Genomic DNA, 21,258 nt, shown 5'->3' with positions numbered 1-21,258 from the left:
ACAAAGGGTAAGCAGTGCACTGCACTTGAAATCCTCAGTAACAAATATCAGTTTGGTAATTGTCTACCAATATCGCCTGAGTGAAATTAGCACCTTTTTCTCAAACTCAAACAGTTCAGTAGGGATTTACATCATAATGCAAATAGGTCATGAGAGCACCATACATAATTGGCAGGGCAGCTCACCAGAATACACTTTGCCGTGATTTTTTTTTTGCTTGTTTAGGAAATGCTGAATAATAAAGAGAGCCTTTTATTATTAGAACGTGGATTTTAAATATCTTGCATCTCAAAATTTTGTCTGTTAGTTTACGCGATAAAATAGCGTGAGGAGCTGTGACAGAATCTAACAAAGTCCATGAAAAATTAATGGCTGGATTTCTATCAGGAATCAGGTTGGGTCTTGGTGATAATGAAGGAAAACAAAAATAGCTTTACTCGTTTCAGGGTTTTCATAATGTACACTCAGCAGGCTCAACTGCAAATTCCTACAGGTGAATGAAGATTCCAACTCAACAATACCTCCATCAACAGAATAATTCTTTAACTCTTGGGAGGAAAAACATCAACATCAGTTATCTTTCATTGTGTAACGATATTCAGAACTGATTGTTGCTGTAAATAGTGCATTAAATCAAAGATTTGAACTGCTTGTAAAAACTGATGCTTAACTCGGCAAGGTACGTACTGCAAAACCTAGTGTAAGAGTTCCACCTTAAGGCAGGTTTTATATCTTGCAGTTATGACTACTAGCAACTTTGAAGTCACTGTTGCGAAAGGAAGTCAGTAAACTACATTTTCGAGTATTTATTGTGTATTAATGGTGTATTAATGTATAGGTTTTCAAAACATATTCCCCAAATTCTTTGGTTTCTGATATTCAGGGGTCCCAATACTCACCTACGTAAGCAGACATTTTTTTCTATTTGGGGATTATATGTGGGCAGCATAACCCACTGGAAATTCTACGCTATACATATTTTGCACACGTTGCCTTACATTGCTTCTGATGTGTGCTAAATAAATTATGTTTCTGCTATAGTATACATATTTTCTTCTAGATAGCTGACTCTGCTTTTTTGAAGTTAAGACGGTAGATCTATGGAAAAGTGTTAATATCTACAGGATATCCAGGCGAGCGTAACAATATTTGCAGAGGCCCACCCCACCTCCCGCACAAACCCAGAAAGGTTTAAACACTATTGACACAGAGGCATTGCGACAGTGAAATGCTGACATGCTTTGTCATTTGTAGGGAATGTTCCCGTTTTTGATGCTACTCGCAATTACCGCTAGTTCTCCTTTTTATTGTGTTTGAAGTCTTTTCGATCGATTTTGATTTTAATCAATTGCCATCCTGTCATCAAATATGCAATTTCCTGCTCTTTTTTCAAGTGTCAGCGGTGTCTCAGTTGGTTGAACCCTCACCTCTGAGTCAGAAGGCTGTCCCACTCAGGCTACTGCAGGACTACTGGAGATTCAGATGAGATATTAAATTGTGTTCCATCTGCCCTCGCCAGTAGACATAAAAAAGTCCCAAGGCACCATATTGAGGCAGAGCGCAAGAGTTATCCCTGCTGTCCTGGCCAACATCCACATATTAATTTTGAACATTGGGGGCAGCTATGAAATGTTAGTTCTCATTGGTGTCCTTAAGGTTTAATTTGGGCCAGTACGCATCTTTTCGATAACACCCCCCCCCCCCCCCCCCCCCCCCCCCCCCTCCCGCACCCCCCGCAAATATTTACAGGTTTTTGAGACTGAATATTCCTACACTAGTGTTCCATTTCACAATCAACTTTGCACATCTGTTCTCTGCGGGAATTTGCGTTATTTAGATATGCATCCAATCTTCTAACAGTACATCACTGGAACAAATTGACAATTGAGTTGAGTTGATCATGTAGTCAGAGGGCCAGGCACTCACTCACTGAAGTGATTCTTCAATGGAGAGCTTGAGTCCAGGGTATGCTGTCATGGTGGTCAAAGGCCGCTCTACGACGACACCCTGAAGTTTTAGGAGTTTTGACAACAATTTGGAGGAGGAGCAGTTTTGAAACTGTCCAGCAAAACACACAATGGCAAACCTGATCCAGCAAGGCGGTGATTGCTTTCTGCGATCCAGTTAATCAACATGTTTCTTCTACCTCCTTGGTTTGTTCAGACTTCAAATTGATCAACCCTATTGCGATAGTCACAAAATGAATCCTGAGGACACCAGTAGCTTAGCTAGTCATTATTGAATAGCATTGTTCCCACTCACTGTTTAAATTCTGAGGAAATGTATTTTCCTTTTCGTGTTACATAGATATTGTAAAATAAATTGATGGGGTTAATAGAAGAAGTCTATTTCTCCTGGGTAAGGATTCAAGTGATAACAGATCATCAACTTAAAATTATCTCCAAGGGAAGGAAAGAGAGGTTTGAAGATTTTTTTTTTACAAGCGATATTGTTGGAACGTTTAATGCTTTATCACAGTGCATAGTTAAGGGACAATTCTTTGGAATTGATTTTCTGTCTGGCGGAATTCTCCGTTCCGACAGAGGTGCACCACCGCCCGTGGGTTTCACATTAGCCAACGGTGGGAATGGAAAATACCGCTGCCAGCAACAGTGCACTGCCAAGAAACATGCGGCTGGGTACGCAGAGAATTCACCCCATTTATTTTTTAAAGGAAGAGTAGATGAACAGTCTAAACAGAGGAAATGAAGAGCAATGTGTTTCATTTGGATTGCTCTTGAAAAGAGCTGGAAGAGATGCAATAGGCTGAATGGCCTTCATCTGTGTGGTAAATTCCATGGTTGAAATGGGGAGGCGGTGGCAGAGTGGTATTGTCACTGGACTAGTAAATCAGAAACCCAGGGTAAAGCTCTGGGGACCTGGGGTTCGAATCACTGCAGATGGTGAAATTTGAATTCAGTAAAAATGTGGAATTAAAAGTCTAATGATGACCACGAAACCATTGTTGGTTGTCATAAAACCCCATCTAGTTCACTAATGTCCTTTAGGGGAGGAAATCTGCCGTCCTTACCTGGTCTGGCCTACATGTGACTCCAGATCTACAGCAATTTGGTTGACTCTTAACTGCCCTCTCAAGAGCAATTAGAGATGGGCAGTAAATGCTGACACAGCCAGCGATGCCCACATCCCAAGAATTTTTTTTTAAAAACCCTTTGGCAATTGCTGGGAATCAAAAAGGTTGGCAAAGTAGTGCGCAAAGGCATCAGGGATAAGTCAGTGGCAGGAAAATTGGAGGATTGGAAGCCCAATTGAACCACTTGAAATAGTCAATGAGGGGCCATTTCCCACTACTGCAGGCATTTTTGGTAGAGGGACCCCGCCGCATCCCGAGAGCATTCAGTGAGATTGAGCTGCCTCCAATGGATTCTGGATGGAGATGTTCGCCTTTATGGGTGCTCCATGGTCCACAGAGTTTCCCCTATGGCAATAAGCACTCTCATGGCAAAGGAAACCATCTGTGTCTCAACATCCTACACCATCCCCAGTCATCAGGGCTTGCCTGTCTGACCCAACTTCCCCTTCCTCTCCATGAGGGCATGTGGCCATAGAGGCGCTCTCTCGGTGCAGTCTTAGCAATGACCATCTCTGATTGGGTTGGAGGCAGCCAACTATCCTTAATTGATGCCCCAGCGGCAGCCATTTAATTGGTTGCTGCCAGGAATATGCGTCCCTGCTTCCGACCATCAGCCAAAGCAGGGTCGCCTCCTGTTTTCGGGTTTGGTGCTCAACCCCTGTTGCCTGCCATATGATCCTATTGCATTAGTTTAGCAAACAATTTATCTGAAAAGGGAGCCTTTCACTGCACCGACCCTTGGCAGGAGCATCCCACCCTATCCCCGTAAGGCAGTAACCCCACCCAACCCCTTTTGGACACTAAGGGCAATTTATCATGGCCAATCCACCTAAACCTCCACATCTTTGGACTGTGGGAGGAAACTGGGTCACCAGGAGGAAACCCACGCAGACACGGGGAGAACGTGCTGACTCCGCACAGACAGTGACCAAAACCGGGAATTAAACCTGGGACCCTGGAGCTGTGAGGCAACAGTGCTAACCACTGCTACCGTACAACATCATGATCAACATTCTAGGGGTCATCATTGATCATAAACTGAACTGGAACAGCAATATAAATATTATGGCTACAAGAGCATGTCAGAGGCTGGGTTTCTGCAGTAAGGAACTCACATACCGACTTCCCAAAGCCTGTCCACCACCTACAAAGCACAAGTCAGGGTTCTGATGGAATACTCTTCACTTGTCTGGATGAGTGCAGCTCCAACAAAACTCAGGCACAACACCATCCAGGATATAGAAGCCCGCTTGATTTGTACTGCTCCCACCACCTTGACATTTATTCCCTTGACTGCCAAAGGACTGTGGTTGAAGTAAGTGGCATCTACACAATGCACTGCAGCCACTGGTCCAAGGCTTCTTTGACAACACCTCCAAGATCTATGACCGCTACCATTTAGAAGGACAGGGATAGGAGGACACCACCTCCAAGCACCCACTCTGGCATAATTCTACGTCAGAACCGTGTGTCTCATTGTTCCATCCTCATCCCTGGTTCAAACATCTGGGCCTCCCTGTCTAACAGCACTGCTAGAGTATCTTTCACACTCGGACTGCAGTGGTTTGAGGAGGTGACTCATCACCGCCTTCTCAAAGGCAATTGGGGACAGGCAATGTAAGCACCAGGGACACCTACATCGCATGAATGAATAAAAAAGAGAGATTGTACATCTGGCGAGCTCTTCAATTTAAGCACATTGTGTTCATTCACCAAGTGTTTTAGAATCTCATTAACCTGTTCCTGTTGATGGTATACTTGAAACACACACCCAGAAGGATTGAACCGTAGATAGGATTGCAACAGTGTTGAAAAATTACATGCATGCCACCAGACATAGCAAAACAGAAAGGGATGCACCAAATGGTAGCCAGTAAAATAATATAGCGAACCATCTGTCAACTGTGACAATACTGAGCTGAATTTCACCTCAGCAGGAAGCTTTCTGTTGAGCCCCTCTCATTCAATAAGAAATGTGTTTCTCCATCAGGAACGACAGGTATTCTTTTGGCGAACCGAGGGAGAGAGAATTGTTGATCCCAATTTTTCACAAAGTTGCTGGGCGGAATTTTCCATCAGCCAATGGCGGAATCGGGAAACGAGATTGGGCAGAGAATCGGTTCCGAAGCCGAAATCGCGGCGGCCGCTGATTTCATGCCAAATCGCAATTCCCCGCCGCCTGGGTCGTGTGTATCCATTCCGGGCCAACCCTTGTCCCTGCCTGTCTGGCCCACCAATCACCCATACCTCCAACGACTTCTGAGGCATATGGCCGTGTGACTGAAGGCCACTAATAGGATATTGGCAGTCATGGTTTGAGTACTTTACACAGCCCAAATGGATTCCCGTGGGTGGGCGGGCCATGTAGCATCAATCAGACCGTGATGTCTGAACACTGTGCCTGAACACTGCGGGAGGCAACACCACATATGCAGCAGCCAACATCCGAACACCCAGGAGATGGGACACAGCTCTGGGGACATGCCCATGGCCGGAGGGTGGGTGAGTGCCACGGGGAGGAGGCCAGCAACAGACATTATGAGCAGGTGTCTTGGGTATAGGGTTAGCCCACTTTAGAGATTACCCTAACAACCCCCTTCCAATAATCCCCCAGCTTTAGACAGGACCAAAACATGAACGTGGTTTGTGGGGCCTCTCCCACAACGTTCACACACACCTTCTACCCGCTCAAAGAGCCGGCTCATCCTTGCCCTTGTGAGGTGTGCTCTATATACCACCTTCAGCTGTATCAGCTCCAACCTTGCGCATGAGGTGGAGGCGTTCACCCTCCAGAGCACCTCACACCATAGATCATAGAATTTCAGTGCAGAAGGAGGCCATTCGGCCCATCGAGTCTGCACCGGCTCTTGGAAAGAGCACCCTACCAAGGTCAACACCTATCCCCTTAACCTAGTAACCCCACCCAACACTAAGGGCAATATTGGACACTAAGGGCAATTTATCACGCCCAATCCACCTAACCTGCACATCTTTGGACTGTGGGAGGAAACCGGAGCACCCGGAGGAAACCCACACACACACGGGGAGGATGTGCAGACTCCACACAGACAGTGACCCAAACCGGAATCGAACCTGGGACCCTGGAGCTGTGAAGCAATAGTGCTAACCACTGTGCTACCATGCTGCCAGAACCCCTCCTCTATACCCTCTCCCAACTCTTCCTCCCACTTTGCTTTGATCCCTGTCAGCGGTGCCTTCTCCTCTTCCAAAATAGCCACATAAAGTGCCGACACTACCCCCTTCTCCAGTTGCCCTGTCGTCAGCACCTCCTCCAGCAATGTGGAAGGCAGCTCTACCGGGAAGCTCTGTATCCCCTTTCCGGCAAAGTCTCGAACCTACATGTATCTAAATATTTCCCCCTGCTCCAGCCCATATTTCATTTCCAGCTCCTTCAATCCTGCATACCGACCCCCAAGAAACAAATCTTTTAATGTCCTAATTCCTTTTTCCTCCCATCTCCAAAACATTTACATCCCACTTCCCTGGCTCAAATCTACGGTTCACCCGAATCGGCATTTCCCTTGAACCTGCCCCCAACCTGAAGTGCTGGTGAAACTGCCTCCAAATTCTCAACGAAGCTCTTACTACTGGACTCCTGGAGTATTTCTCCGGGGCCATCGGGAGCGGCGCTGTTTCTAGCACCTTCAAACCCCGATACAAACTCTCCTCCATTCTGACCCACTGGGAGTCAACCCCTCTGACCCAGCTCCGTACCTTCTCCACATTCTCCGCAGCACGGTAGCATGGTGGTTAGCATAAATGCTTCACAGCTCCAGGGTCCCAGGTTCGATTCCCGGCTGGGTCACTGTTTGTGCGGAGTCTGCACGTCCTCCCCGTGTGTGCGTGGGTTTCCTCCGGGTGCTCCGGTTTCCTCCCACAGTCCAAAGATGTGCGGGGTTAGGTGGATTGGCCATGCTAAATTGCCCGTAGTGTCCTAAAAAGTAAGGTTAAGGGGGTTGTTGGGTTACGGGTGGATACGTGGGTTTGAGTAGGGTGATCATTGCTCAGCACAACATCGAGGGCCGAAGGGCCTGTTCTGTGCTGTACTGTTCTATATCTATATTTGACTCCCAGTAATAATACATCCGGCTCAGAAGACCCAAACCCCCTGCCTACCTTCCTCTCTGTAGTACCACCTTTCTAATTCTGGTCATCTTCCCTCCCCATATGAACGAGGGTAGCCATGATGTGGAGATGCCGGCTTTGTCTGGGATGAGCACAGGAAGAAGTCTTGCAACACCAGGTTAAAGTCCAACATGTTTGTTTTAAAAAGTAGCTTTCGGAGCACTGCCCCTTCCTCATTCACCTGTGGAAGGAGCAGTGCTCCGAAAGCTAGTATTTGAAACAAACATGTTGGACTTTAACCTGGTGTTGTAAAACTTCTTCATATGAACGAGGTAATCATCCCTTCAATCTCTCTAAAAAATGCCTTTGGCAGGAAAATCGGCAGGTATTGTAAAATAAACAGAAATCGTGGCAACACGCTCATTTTAACCGCTTGTACCCGACCCAGTGACAGAGGGAGACCATCCCACCTTGCTGTATCAGCTTTCACCCTCCCCATCAAACTAGAAATGTTGGGCGAGATTCTCCGCAAATGCGGAGAATCGTAAAGGCTGCCGTGGGACAGGCCGTGACCCACGGCAGCCTTCACGGCCACTTCCGGGGCCGATTTTCCCACCCCCCCCCCCCCCCGGGCGGGGCTAGGCGCGCGGCCCCGTGTGTCACGGCGGCACGTCAAGCGTCACGGCGGCTGACGCGGCTGACATCATCAGCCGCGAATGTGCAGGTTGGACAACGCAAACCCACGCATGCGCAGTTACCGTCTTTCTCCTCAGCTACCCGGCAAGACGTGGCGGCTTGATCTTGTCGGGCGGCGGAGGGGAAAGAGTGCGTCTGTTTTGGACGCTGGCTCCTCCCGATCACAGTCATGGTGCTCCCGTGCCAATCGGGCCTCTAGATGCCCCAAACGGGCATCTGGCGCCCGTTGCACAATGACAGCGAGCAGGTGTGTTTGCTGCCGTGGTGAAACGGGCGTGAAGGGCCGGCCGCTCGGCCAATCAGCCTCGGAGAATCGCCGCTCGTCGTAAAAAACAGCAAGCGGCAATTCGTGGCGTGGGTCGGGCGTGGGGGGGTGGAGAATAGCGGGAGGGCGTGAAAAATGTCGGGAGGCCCTCCCGCTATTCTCCCACCCGGCGTGGGGGCGCGGAGAATTGTGCCCGTTGAACCCAAACCCGGGTAACCTACAACCCCCAGGTATCTAAAGTGAGCCCCTGCCCTACGGAATGGCAGCCCCCCCCCCCCCCCCACCCCTGCCCCCACCTTGGCCGAGACACCACAAAATATTCACTCTTGTCCAGATTTAATTTGTACCCCGGGAAAGACCCAAACACCCGAAGCAGCTCCAGTATTCCCCCTATTGACACACTCGGTTCCGAGACGTATAATAACAAGTCATCAGCATATAAGGACACCCTATGTTCTATCCCCGCACTATTCCTTTCCATACCCCCAAACCTCTGAACGCGATGGCCAATGGCTTAGTCGTGAGTGCAAACAGCAGGGGGGACATAAGACATCCCTGCCTAGTCCCACGGTGGAGAGGAAAGTATTCTGAGCTGATGTTATTTGTGCGGACACTCGCCTTCGTCTTATTATACAGTACCTTTGCCCAGTCCACAAATCTTGGTCCAATCCCAAACAGCTCCAGAGCTGCCATAAAGTACCCCCATTCTACCCGGTCAAACGCTTTCTCGGCGTCCAATGCCACAACGATCTCTGTTTCCTTCTCCTCCGCCGGTGCCATAACCACGTTCAATACCCTCCTAAAGTTCGGAAAGAGCTGCCTCCCTCTCCCATATCCGTCTGATCTTCACCGATCACCTTCGGGAGGCACTCCTCCAGCCTACCCGCCAGTACCTTCGCCAATATCTTTGCGTCCACGTTTAAAAGTGATATGGACCTATACGGCCCACACTCCGTCGGATCTTTATCTCTTTTAAGCAAGAGGGAGATCGATGCCTGCCCCAAAGTTTGTGGTAACACCCCCTTCCCTATCGCCTCCTCAAACATCCCCACCATCAGCGGTACCAGCTTAGCTTTGAATTTTTTACAATATTCCACCGGGAACCCATCCGCCCTGCCACCTTCCCCGACTGCATCCTCCCAATCGCATCTTTTATCGCCTGCTCCACTATCGCCCCTTATAATGTAGCCCTGTCCCCCTCCCCTAACCTCGGGTACTCCAGCTCATCTAGAAATTCCTGCATCTCCCGGCCTCCCCGAGGTGGCTCTGATATGTACAATCTCTCATAGAATTCCTTAAAGACCTTGTTAATCTGATCTGGAGCTACCACCAACTTCCCTGCCCTGTCCCACACCTGGACAATTTCCCTTGCCGCAACCTCTCTCCGTAGCTGAACCGCCAACATATGCCTTCTCTCCATGTTCGTAAACTGCACCCCTTGCTCGCCTCAATTGGTGTACCGCCTTCCTGGTAGATAGTTGATCAAATCTCGCCTGTAGTTCCTTCCTCTTTTCCAACTTTGCTGGGTCCCTATCTTCTGAAAACCTCCTATCTACCTCCAGCATCTAATCTATTACCCTCTGACGCTCCAACCTCTCCTCCTTGCCTAGCCCACCTCACCCCTCACCACCGCCTTTAGAGGCTCCCAGACAACCGCCTTTGACATCTCACCCATGCAGTTGAAACGTACATTTTCAATTTTGTCACAGAACCCTCGGTCCCCCAACAGTCCCACATCTAACTTCCACCCTGGTTTCTGTACCACCCCCTTCTCCAGTACCATATCTACCCAATGTGAAGCGTGATCTGATATTGCAATTGCCGAGTACTCTGACCCTTTAACCCCAGCCAGCAGCGCCTTCCCCACTATGAAAAAGTCGATCCGCGAGTATACCTTATGGACCGCTGAGAAAAACGAGTACTCCAGCTCTCTCTGGTGCAGAAACCTCCAAGGGTCCACCCCTCCCATTTCCACCATTAGCCCAGCCAACCTTCGACCCCCCCCCCCCTCCCACTGACGGGTCCAGTGAGCACGGCCGTGACCTGTCCAACCTTGGCTCCTGCACCAAGTTCCAGTCCCCCCCTACTATCTGTTTTTCCAAGTTGGGGATGGCCCCACACACCTTCGCGAATCCCACATCGTCCCAATTGGGACCATATACACTTACCAGCGCCACTAGACTCCCCTCCAGTGCCGTGTCCCAATCATATACCTACCCCCCTGATCTGCAACCACCTTCTCCACCTGGAACCGTACCCTGTTGCTGACCATTACCGCTACCCCTCGAGCCCCTCTGTCAAATCCAGAGTGAAACATCTGACTAACCCAACCCTTTTTAAGTCTCACTTGATCCTTCACCCTCAAATGAGTTTCCTGCAGCATTGCTACATCGGCCTTAAAACTTTTAAGATGCGCAAGCACTCTTGACCTCTTGACTGGACCTCCCAACCCTCTCACATTCCACGTGACTATCCTAACTGGGGGTCTCTCACTGCCCGCCCCCTTCTTATCCACTGTCATCATACCACAGGGCCCTGCCACATGAGCCTGACCCACTCCTATCGATTATTAAGATCAAACCCCCTTCCCCCTCCCAGAATCCCCCCCCCCTGCACTTCCCCTTGAACAAATCTCACCCAGTATCGATCCTCTCCCCCCCCCCCCTTTGCTCACCTCGAAGGTCCATCGAAATCTGCTACCCAGGCTCCAATGTCCGCAGCCCTCCTCTCACCTCACTTCCGTTCACTAGCCGACTTTAGTTCGTTAGCGCGGGTGTCCCCCACCCCCCCAAAGGCATGCCAACCCCTCCCACCCAGTCCCAGAAGAAAAAGAAAAACAATCTAACCCATACAATTCAATAAAATAACAAATAACAGTTGCATCAAAAAAAGGAACAAAAATTCCAACCAAACCAAACAAAATCTTAAACTCTATTATAATAATAATAACCTTTTATTGTCACAAATACGAAGTTACTGTGAAAAGCCCCTCGCCGCCACATTCCGGCGCCTGTTCAGGTAAGCTGGTACAGGAATTGAACCCGCGCTGCAGACATTGTTCAGCATCACAAACCAGCTGTCTAGCCCACTGAGCTAAACCAGCCCTGTAGCAATGTGAAGTCAAGTAAGTTACAATACAGGTCACTGAAAAGAAAGTTATAACATATATGCATTTTCCAGCTCTCCAATCACAGTCCACGATCTCGCTTCCAAATCCACTCATTTCTGTCCCAAGCCTTCTGCCTTCATGAACGCCTCAGCCACCTCCACCGTTTCAAAATAAACATCTTTGGCGTTGTACGTCACCCTCCGCTTCGCCGGGTTTACCATACCAAATCGCAGTCTCTTGTTGTACAGTGCCACCTTCTCTTGGCTGAACGCTGCTCGTCCCTTTGCCAACTCCACCGTCAAGTCCTGGTAAATCCAAACTCTAGCACCATCACACTGCACCTCCCACTTCTGCTTCTCTCAGCTTAACACCTTAACACATAAAGTGGTATTTATGGAAGCAGATAATTACTGCTCTCGGCGGCTCATTTACTTTGGGTTTTGGCCTTAATGACCGATGAGCTCGGTCCAGTTCATACCGGGAGGGGCCTTCACCCTCCTCCATCAACTCCTCTAGAATCTTAGTGAAGTACTCTTTTGGCCTTGAGCCCTCTGCCCCTTCGGGCAAGCCCACAATTCTCAGATTGTGTGGCCTCGAGCGGTTATCCAAGTCCTCGAGTTTTACTTAGAGTCCTCTCTTGACCTCCACCACCCTCCGCAGCTCATCCCATTGAGGTGAGCTGGTCGCTGTGCTGCGACACGGCCTCCCCCACTTCCTTCAGCTTTTCACCCTGTTCTCCTACCTCAGCCGATGTCTGCCACAGCTATCCTCACCAAATCATTCTAACGTTCCTTCAGTTAAATAGTATAAACCTTTCTAATGGAAGCGTTTTTTTAAAAAAATTCAGTCAAACTAAACTACTACTTGGGAAATGACATAAAAATGGCGGAGTGTGGATTCCATGATACAATTATGTTTTAGCAGCACTCGCCTCCAAATTTAGCAGTCGACATTGAAGCACAACACTGAACAAAGTTCCCCTACTGCTCCTCCTTGTTTTGGGGGTATTGCCTCCTCCACCAATGATTTCAGTATAAATCGCCATCTTCTTTCTCAACACTTCCATGTGCCTCGCAAACTGCTTCTCCAGCTCTACAGCCATCACCTTGGTCATCGTTTCCACTGTAAGCAGTGTGGCCCAGCATCTGCCATCTTGTCGGCGCATTTACTAGTCCTCTCATTTGACGGCGAACCTGCGTTTCCTCCCTTCTTCACAGCTGTTTTTGGCATCCTTTAACGACTTATTATTTTTCCCCTTCTTTCTTCAATCTTAAAATAAATAAGTAATAATAAAATGTTTTTAAAAAAGAACTAAATAAATAATTTTTAAAAAAATATATCAAAATTCGAAAGAACTCTTCCCCCTGGGACCAGACTTCAAACATCATTTTCAGTGGGGCCTCCCAATGTGCCCTGCTCCCCCTCTACATTCGTCCTGGATTCGGGCCTTGCCTCATGCCGAGCTCCACCCCCGCCGCACACTTCGGGCTCGATGCCCCCTGCTCCTCCGGCCGCCGGACACTCCGAGGGGCTGCTCACCGGCTCCAAACCGGCCCATCCCTCAGGCATCAATGGCCGAAGAAACCCGACTCCAAAAAACAACGGGGAAGCGCCCGTAAAAAGGCCGAAACGCCGCAAGCCGGCAGTAGCCTCCTCTCAACGCCAGGAGTAGATTAGTCTTAATGATCATGTATGAAATTGAGAAATTTTATATTGGAATAGAGAGAAAACAAATTTAATCACTCTCTTCTTACAATAAAAACATTTTTTCCGGATACTTTATAGAGAGGCCTTTTGTGATCAAATGATAAAGACTGACAAAACACAAATCCTTTAAGGTATTTTAAAGGATCTCTTTAGATGGAAGAAAATCTGCCAGTATGCCCATGAGTGAGGGTCATATTGTTCTTATTGGGAAGGTTATCGATCTTTCTGTTAACACTTTATTCAGTGTCTCGTCGGAATGCACGCAAAGATTCTATTGCAGTCTTGCCCTGTGAAAATTTACCATCCATGATTTTAAATGATAAACACTTCTTATCCATTCAGCTTTGAGATGATGAGCTCAAAATGAATTTATGCTATGTACAGAAATAAAACAACAGATTGTCAGGACAGTGTTGCTAAGGTACAGCATATGCTCCGTTCTCTGGGTTTAGACTTCAGTGAACATTCACTGGTTGTAGCAGTTCTGCCCATCCGTGTCTTACCAATTACAAGCTATATACATATGTGTAACGTACCTCACACCAGCCATTGTGCTACGTTTACATATGCAAATGTATTTTAGCAGGCATTGAAATAGTATCAAGATGTAAATCTGCTATGAAAATAAACCGATCCATCAGACTATGAAATAGATCATATGAAATGTATCTCCTCCCCTCATGTTACATCCATCAGCAATGTACTGTTACCAATCTTGTGGGGGAGCCATTAATTCACCAATTTTGAAATTTCGTAAATGTTGTATGTGCCCTTCAGTTTATCAGACAAGTTATGAGCTCAAAATGCAACATTTCTATCTGTATGTGGTGTTAAAACATCTGCTGCACAAACTGGATGATTCTGCAAAATTTCATTTTTAAATAAAACCAAATTACTGCGGATGCTGGAATCTGAAACAAAAGAGAAAATGCTGGAAAATCTCAGCAAGTCTGGCAACATCTGTAGGAAGAGAAAAGAGCAAACGTTTCGAGTCCGATGAATCTTTGTCAAAGCTTTTTCTCTTCCAACAGATGCTGCCAGACCTGTTGAGATTTTCCAGTATCTTTTTTGTTTCATTTTTGAATACTTTTGTTGGATATTTAAAAGTTTTAAGTTGAATTTTTTGTTTCATTATTTTTGCTTTGAGGTTATTGCTATTTGCAAGACCCCCTTCATTTAGCTCTTGAGGGCTATACCATTTCCTTAATAAGACACTAAAGCGCCAATTAGTTTAGTTGATAGCAGCTGAGATATTTTGGGTTTGAACCCAGTCTCAGAGTCGCACTCCGAATGCAAGTTGACATTCCAGCTCAGTACTGATGTGTTACATTGGTGGAAATGGTTGGCACGGTAGCACAGTGGTTAGCACTGTTGCTTCACAGCACCAGGGTACCAAGTTCGATTACCGACTTGGGTCACTGTCTGCGCAGAGTCTGCACATTCTCCCCATGTCTGCGTGGGTGTTCCGGTTTCCTCCCACAAGCCCTGAAAGACGTCGCTGTTAGATAATTTGGACATTCTGAATTCTCCCTCTGTGTACCTGAACAGGTGCCAGAATATGGCGACTAGGGGCTTTTCACAGTAACTTAATTGCAGTGTAAGCCTACTTGTAATAACAATAAAGATTATTATATTATATGTTTAAGTGTCCCACCTTCCTGGATCAGAGATCCGAGAGCTCTTCCAGTTCCTACACAACATACTTCCCTTAATGGATACCACCTAATGAAAACCAACATTCTTTCTTTTTTAATGAAGGAGAGGTTTAGCGTGGCCAATCCACCTCCCCAGCACATCTTTGGTTGTGGGGGTGAGACGTACGCGGAATGTGTAAACCAAACTTCGTGATTGTTTAGTTCACTATTGTTTGGGAGACAAATGGCTTGCCAGACTTGCTGGTATAGCTAATCACTGCACTTGTCAGATACTTGCACTTGTGATGGGTGTGCACCTGAACAGGATTCTGGATCACTGGATTCCCTGCTCTGCGACGCCACATTTCTGCCCCGACCTGCCGGCGTGATTCTCCGTTAGGCCGGCCGGTCAATGGGGTTTCCCATTGCGGGGCAGCTCCGTGCCATCAGGGAAACCCCTGGGGGCTGGCAAAACGGACAATCACGCCGGCGGAGAATCCGGCCCTTACATTTGGAATAGACATGTGTAATTTTCAGTGGGCACTGTCCTGCTGAAAATCGCTGGGGGGGGGGGGGGGGGGGGGGGGGGGGGCTGGTGGTGGTTACACCACATCACCCATCTGAGGCTTGTTTGACTTTGAGTTTTAAGCAGGCCTAAAAATGGGAAGTCCCAATACAGGACAGGTAATAAAATATCAAATACAAAACACAATAATTGCACTTAGTGTGATTATAAGGTATATGTAATGTGACCTTATGATTTAACCTTTTAAGCCCCGGTATCATTCTGCTCAATCTGCTGTGTACCCCATACCTTTCCTAATGTTAGTGGTCCAAAGCGAACACAGTGCTCCCGGTGCCACCTGACTAAGGCTTTATAAATTTGAAGAAGGAGTATGAGTACTCCTCGTAGACCCCCAAAAACCTTGAGGTCTGTCCCCAGCTGCTCAGCCAGAATGACCCATCGCCCTTTTCTCCTTCCTCCTCTTTCACTCCACGCCCAATCCTTCAGTCCTGACTTCCAGCTCCGCTGCATGGAGGAAACACCCAGTCCTGTTCACCATACTGCAGAGCTTGCTGTGTGCAGTATTTTTTTTTAAACGCATTTTATTCAAACTTGTATCAAAGTAGGTTACAGCAAATAAACAACCCGGGAAACATTCTTCCCAACAATCAACTATACAGTTTGTTCAGATTTTTCTCCTTTTTCACCCCACCCTCCCCAACACCACCCCCACCCCCCTGCGAGGAACAGCTCCTCAAACAGGGTCACAAACATCCCCCACCTTTTCTCAAACTCCCCTGCTAAGCCCCTTAACTCATACTTTATCTTCTCTAACTGCAGGAAGTCATACAGGTCACCCAATCAAGCTGCTACCCCCGGTGGCGATGCCGACCGCCACTCCAGCAAAATTCATCACCGTGCAATCAGAGTGGCGAAGGCCAAGACATCGGCCTTCCTCCTCTCCATGAGCTCCAGCTTCTCTGAAACCCCAAATATGGCCACCAAAGGGTCCGGGTCCACTCCCTCCTCCACTATCCTGGCTAAGACCTTGAACACTCCCGCCCAGAATCTTCCCAATTTTTCACAACCCCAGAACATGTGCACATGATTCACTGGCTCCCACCCACACCTCTCACACTCATCTGCTACCCCCTGAAAGAACCCACTCATTCTCGCCTGAGTCATATGCACCCTGTGCACCACCTTGAACTGTATCAGGCTCATCCTTGCACAAGAGGAGGTCCGGTTTACCCTTCGCAGTGCCTCACTCCATACTCCCCAATTGATCTCCATTCCCAACTCCGCTTCCCATTTCTCCTTGATCTTCACCACCCGCTTGCCTCCCTGCTCCCCCAACCACTTATATATATCCCCAATTCTTCCCTCCCCTTCCACATCCGGAAGCTGCAGTCGCTCCAGCAGGGTGCATCCCGGCAATCTAGGGAACCCCTTCCAGACCTTTCGTGCAAAGTCCCTAACCCGTAGATACTTGAATTCACTACCCCTCAGCAGATCAACCCACTCCCTTAGCTCCTCCAGACTGTCGAACCCTTCCTCCAAATACAAATCCCTCACCTTCACCAGCCCCACTTCCCTCCACCTCCTGTATACACTATCCATCCCCCCCGGCTCATTCTCACACAGCGGCATTAGCACCGACATCCCTTCCACCCTAAAATGTCTCCTCAGCTGATTCCATATCTTTACCGTGGACTGCACCACTGGGCTCCCTGAATACCTACTCGGAGCCTTTGGCAATGCTGCTGTCACCATAGCCCTCAAACTAGACCCCCTACAATATTCCTCCTCCATCCTAACCCACTCTACCCCTTCTCCTTCCCACCACCGCCGCACCTTGTCCACATTCACTGCCCAGTAATAATGAAGCAAGTTTGGCAACGCCAACCCCCCCTGCTGTTTCTGTCTCTATAGCAGGGTCCTCCCCACCCTCGGCACCTTCCCCGCCCATACAAAGTCAGAGATGATTGTGTTCACTTTCTGAAAAAAGGCCTTTGGTATAAAGATCGGGAGAGACTTAAAGACAAACAAGAACCTCGGCAGAATATTCATTTTCACCACTTGGACCCTCCCCGCCAACATTAAGTGCAGTGTATCCCACCTCTTAAGATCCTCCCTGGCCTCCTCCACCAGCTTCGTTAAGTTCCACATGGAGCCCCGTCCATTCCCTCGCTTCCTGAATCCCCAAGTACCTAAACCTATCCCTCGCTACCGTAAATGGCATCCCCCCTAAATTAGCCCGCTGTTCCAGCTCATTCACCGGGAGTACCTCGCTGTTCCCTACATTCAGCTTGTATCCCGAGAACCCTCCAAATCTCCCCAACAGGCCCATAATCCTTCCCATACTCTCCAACGGATCCAAAACATACAGCGAGAGGTCATCGGCAGAGAGCGACACCTGATGCTCCCTCTGTCCCCTCATTATCCCCTGCCAATCTGCCGAACCCCTCAGAGCCATCACAAACAGCAGCGGTGACAGCGGGCACCTCTGCCTCGTACCCCTGTGCAAGTCAAAGCTTCGTGAGCTTGTATCATTCGTCCTCACCCTCACTCTTGGCGCCACATACAGCAACCGCACCCATGCCACAAATATCTGCCCAAACCGTCCCAAAACTTTGAACAAGTACTGCCACTCCACCCGATCAAATGCTTTTTCCGTGTCCATGGACACCACCACCTCCGGTACCAGAGCGCTTGATGGATTCATCACCACATTCAACAGCCGTCTTATATTACTCATGAGCTGCCTGCCCTTCATGAAGCCTGTTTGGTCTTCTGCAACCACCCCAGGACACAATCTCCCATCCTCCCCGCCAACAACTTAGCCAATACTTCCACATCCGTGTTCAATAGTGATATGGGTCTACAAGACACACATTCCACCGGATCCTTCCCTTATTTTGGGATTAGTGTGATTACCGCCTGCTTCATCGTCTACGGCAACTCCCCCTTCTCTAATGCTTCATTAAACGCCCCCAACAGATGTGGTGCCAGGTCCGCTGCAAATTCCTTATAAAATTCTGCCGGGTACCCATCCGGCCCAGGGGCCTTCCCCAACTTCATACCCCTGATACTATCCAGCCCCTCCCTCAGCCCCAGGGGCTCCTCCAATGCCTGCCTCTTTGCTTCCTCCACCTGGGGAAATTCCTGCTCATCCAGAAACCACCCCATGTCCCCCTCCTCTCCTCCTGGGTCTGCCTCATAAAGTCCCTGGTAATACTCTCTAAATGCCTCATTTATCTTCCCTGGCTCTGACACCACATCCCCAGCCCCAATCCGGATCTTCAATGTTTCCCTGGACGCAGCCTGCCTCCGCAGCTGGTGTGCCAGCATGCGGCTCGCCTTCTCCCCATACTCTTATTGCCCCCCTCTTGCCCTACGCAGTTGCCCTATCGCCCTCCCCATTGTCAGCCTGTCAAATTGCCCCTGCAACTTTTTCCTCCTCGCCAATCCCTCCATGGTGGGCACCCTCGAATCTTCCCTGTCCACCTCCACTATGTTGCTCACTAGACTGTCATGTTCCGCCCTCCTTTCCTTATTCGCACGAACCGTAAATGAGATAATTTCTCCCTGGACCATTGCCTTCAGTGCGTCCCAAAAAATGCCCACCGACACCTCCCCACTCTCATTGAACTCCACATAATCCCTAATCGCCAACCGCACCTTATCACAAAAACCTCCATCCGCCAACAACCCCGAGTCAAACTTCCACCCTGGCCTCTGCTCTCATCCCATACTGAACCGAACATCCAGCCAGTTGGGTGCATGGTCCGAGATAACTATCCCCGAATATTTTACTCCCTCCACCCCAACCAAAATCTCCCGACTCACTACAAAGTAATCACTCCTCGAATATACCTTATAGATGTGTGAAAAGAAGGAATACTCCCTTCCCCCTGGGTTCTGAAAGCGCCATGGATCCACCATACCCATCCTCTCCATAAACCCACCTAGCTCCCTTGCCATTCATACCCTACCCATCAACCTGGGGCTTGATCTATTCATCCTCGGTTGCAGGACAGTTAAAATCTCCTCCCATGATCAACTGGTCCGTGACCAAATCCAGGATTGCTGCCAGCAACCCCTCATAAAACCCACATCATCCCAATTTGGGGCATACACATTTACCAACACTACTGGTGCCCCTTCCAATACCCCACCCACAATCACATATCTCCCACCTGGATCCCTCACCTCCTTCGCACTCACGAATTTCATTTTTTCGCTCATTAAAATCACCACATCCCTCGATTTTAAATCAAACCTCGAGTGAAAAACTTGCCTGACCCACCCCTTCCTTAACCTAACCTGGCCCTTCACACGGAGCTGTTTCGCCTGCAAAAAGACAACCCCCACTTTCAAGCTCCTGTGGTGCGCGAACACCCGCAAACTTTTAACCGGCCCATTGAGTCCCCGGACGTTCCACGTTACCAACCTTACCGGAGGCTTGCGCCTCCAATCCCCTCTACCATCTGTCATCTTGCCCACTTAACACCTGCTCTTTTAATTCCACTCTAACTAGCCCATCCCAGATGGCCCCTCCGCCCTTGACCATGTTATCTCTCACCCCCGCTACATCACAGCAACCCCCCCCCCCCCCCCCCCGCTTTTCCCCTTCCCCTTCTTCCCCCCCATCCACCCCTCTTGGCCTTCTCCCCCAGCACCTCACTTCTGTTCACCAGCATAACCTGCTAGTGCAGCTGCCCCTGCCCAAAGTACATCCTAATGACCTCCCTCTCCCTCTTCCCCCCCCCCCCCCCCCCCCACTCCTCAGGTCAAAAAAAGGCCTCCTGCTGGCCTTACCCTCCCGCACCCAAACAAGGACTTGTCCTGAACTCCAGGTAGCCTTCTCCAAAAGCAAACAAACAGATGTTGAACACAAACAGTCCCATAAAACAGGAGGGGGGATGGGAACATCCATCCCCACATAAAAGTTTAACCCCTGCAACTCCTTACAATCTCAACATTGAACAGAAACCCCCCCACAAAAAAGGCAAAAATCCCCCAATCCCTACACCCACTTCAAACATGCTCCCGACCATTACATAGTGCCAGCACCCCAGTTCCCAAGCATTGTCCATTCAGTTCTCCCCCAGTTTATGCTCCTTAATGAAGTCTTTGGCCGCTTCTGGGGTCTCGAAATAATACTCCCGGCCTCCGAACATCACCCATAATTTCACTGGGTACAGCACCCCAAACCTGATCTGCCGCCGGTACAGCACCGCCTTGGCCTTGTTGAAACCTGCTCGCCATTTTGCCAACTCGACTCTGATGTCCTGATAAATCCAGACGTTATTTCTCTCCCACTCGCAGCTACGCTTCTCCCTGGCACACTGTGGAATTTTCTCTTTCTCCACAAATTTATGGAGTCTCGCGATCACCGCTCGCGGCGGCTCCCCAGCTATAGGCTTTTGCCTCAGAGACCTATGCGCTCGGTCCACTTCAGGTGCCTTATCTAGCACCCCTTCTGCCACCAGTCCCGCCAGCATCCTCGAGACGTACCTCGTGGCACTCGCACCTTCCACTCCTTCAGACAGGCCCACTATTCGCAGGTTCTGTCTTCTCGAGGTATTCTCCTGCTCCTCAACCTTTGTCCTCAGCATTTCACAAAGGTCTCCTAGGAGCCCCACCTCTGTCTCCAGAGCTACCACACGATCGCTGTGGTCCGAGATCACTCCTTCAATCTCCCGAATCTGTGACCCCTGCACCTCCAAACACTTCTCCATTCGCTCCAAAGTACTCTTCAGGGGTGCCACAGCTTCTGCAATGGCCTTTGCATGATCCTCATGCATTTCTTTCCTCTGCTTATGGAATTCCTCCATGATAAAAGTCATCAGTTCCTGTATCTGGGGCCTTACAGCTTGCCCATCCCCCGCCTGCATGCTGGAAGAGACTGTCTGTGAAGCACAAGACTGTTTCAACTTTCCAGCCAAATCTGTCCATGTTTTCTGCCAGGTCCGGTGATCAGAAGACATACCATTCCAGGGGTAAACCACTCCTCTAACATTCATCTCCGCCTTTTCAAAATTCCACCCAGACCTGGGCAAAAAGAGCCCTTTTCTGACTTTGAACAGGAACAGCCCGTTTTGTGACCAATCACTCCATGGTCACAAGCGGAAGTCATCAAGCTTAATCATCATTTTC

The 21,258-nt window shown here is 48.9% G+C and overlaps 1 protein-coding gene across 10 annotated transcripts in view; it reads left to right on the top strand.

Moving 5' to 3' along the window:
- LOC119972708 (cAMP-regulated phosphoprotein 21-like) overlaps positions 1-21,258 on the top strand; it is a 503,944-nt gene that overhangs the window by 185,190 nt on the left and 297,496 nt on the right. The gene's annotated exons all lie outside the window — the stretch shown is intronic.

The sequence above is a fragment of the Scyliorhinus canicula genome, chromosome 10 (assembly GCF_902713615.1).
Source record: "Scyliorhinus canicula chromosome 10, sScyCan1.1, whole genome shotgun sequence".
In the NCBI taxonomy this organism is placed as follows: domain Eukaryota; kingdom Metazoa; phylum Chordata; class Chondrichthyes; order Carcharhiniformes; family Scyliorhinidae; genus Scyliorhinus; species Scyliorhinus canicula.
Note: the sequence above shows the minus strand (reverse complement) of the source record. Positions and strands in the feature narration are given on the sequence as shown.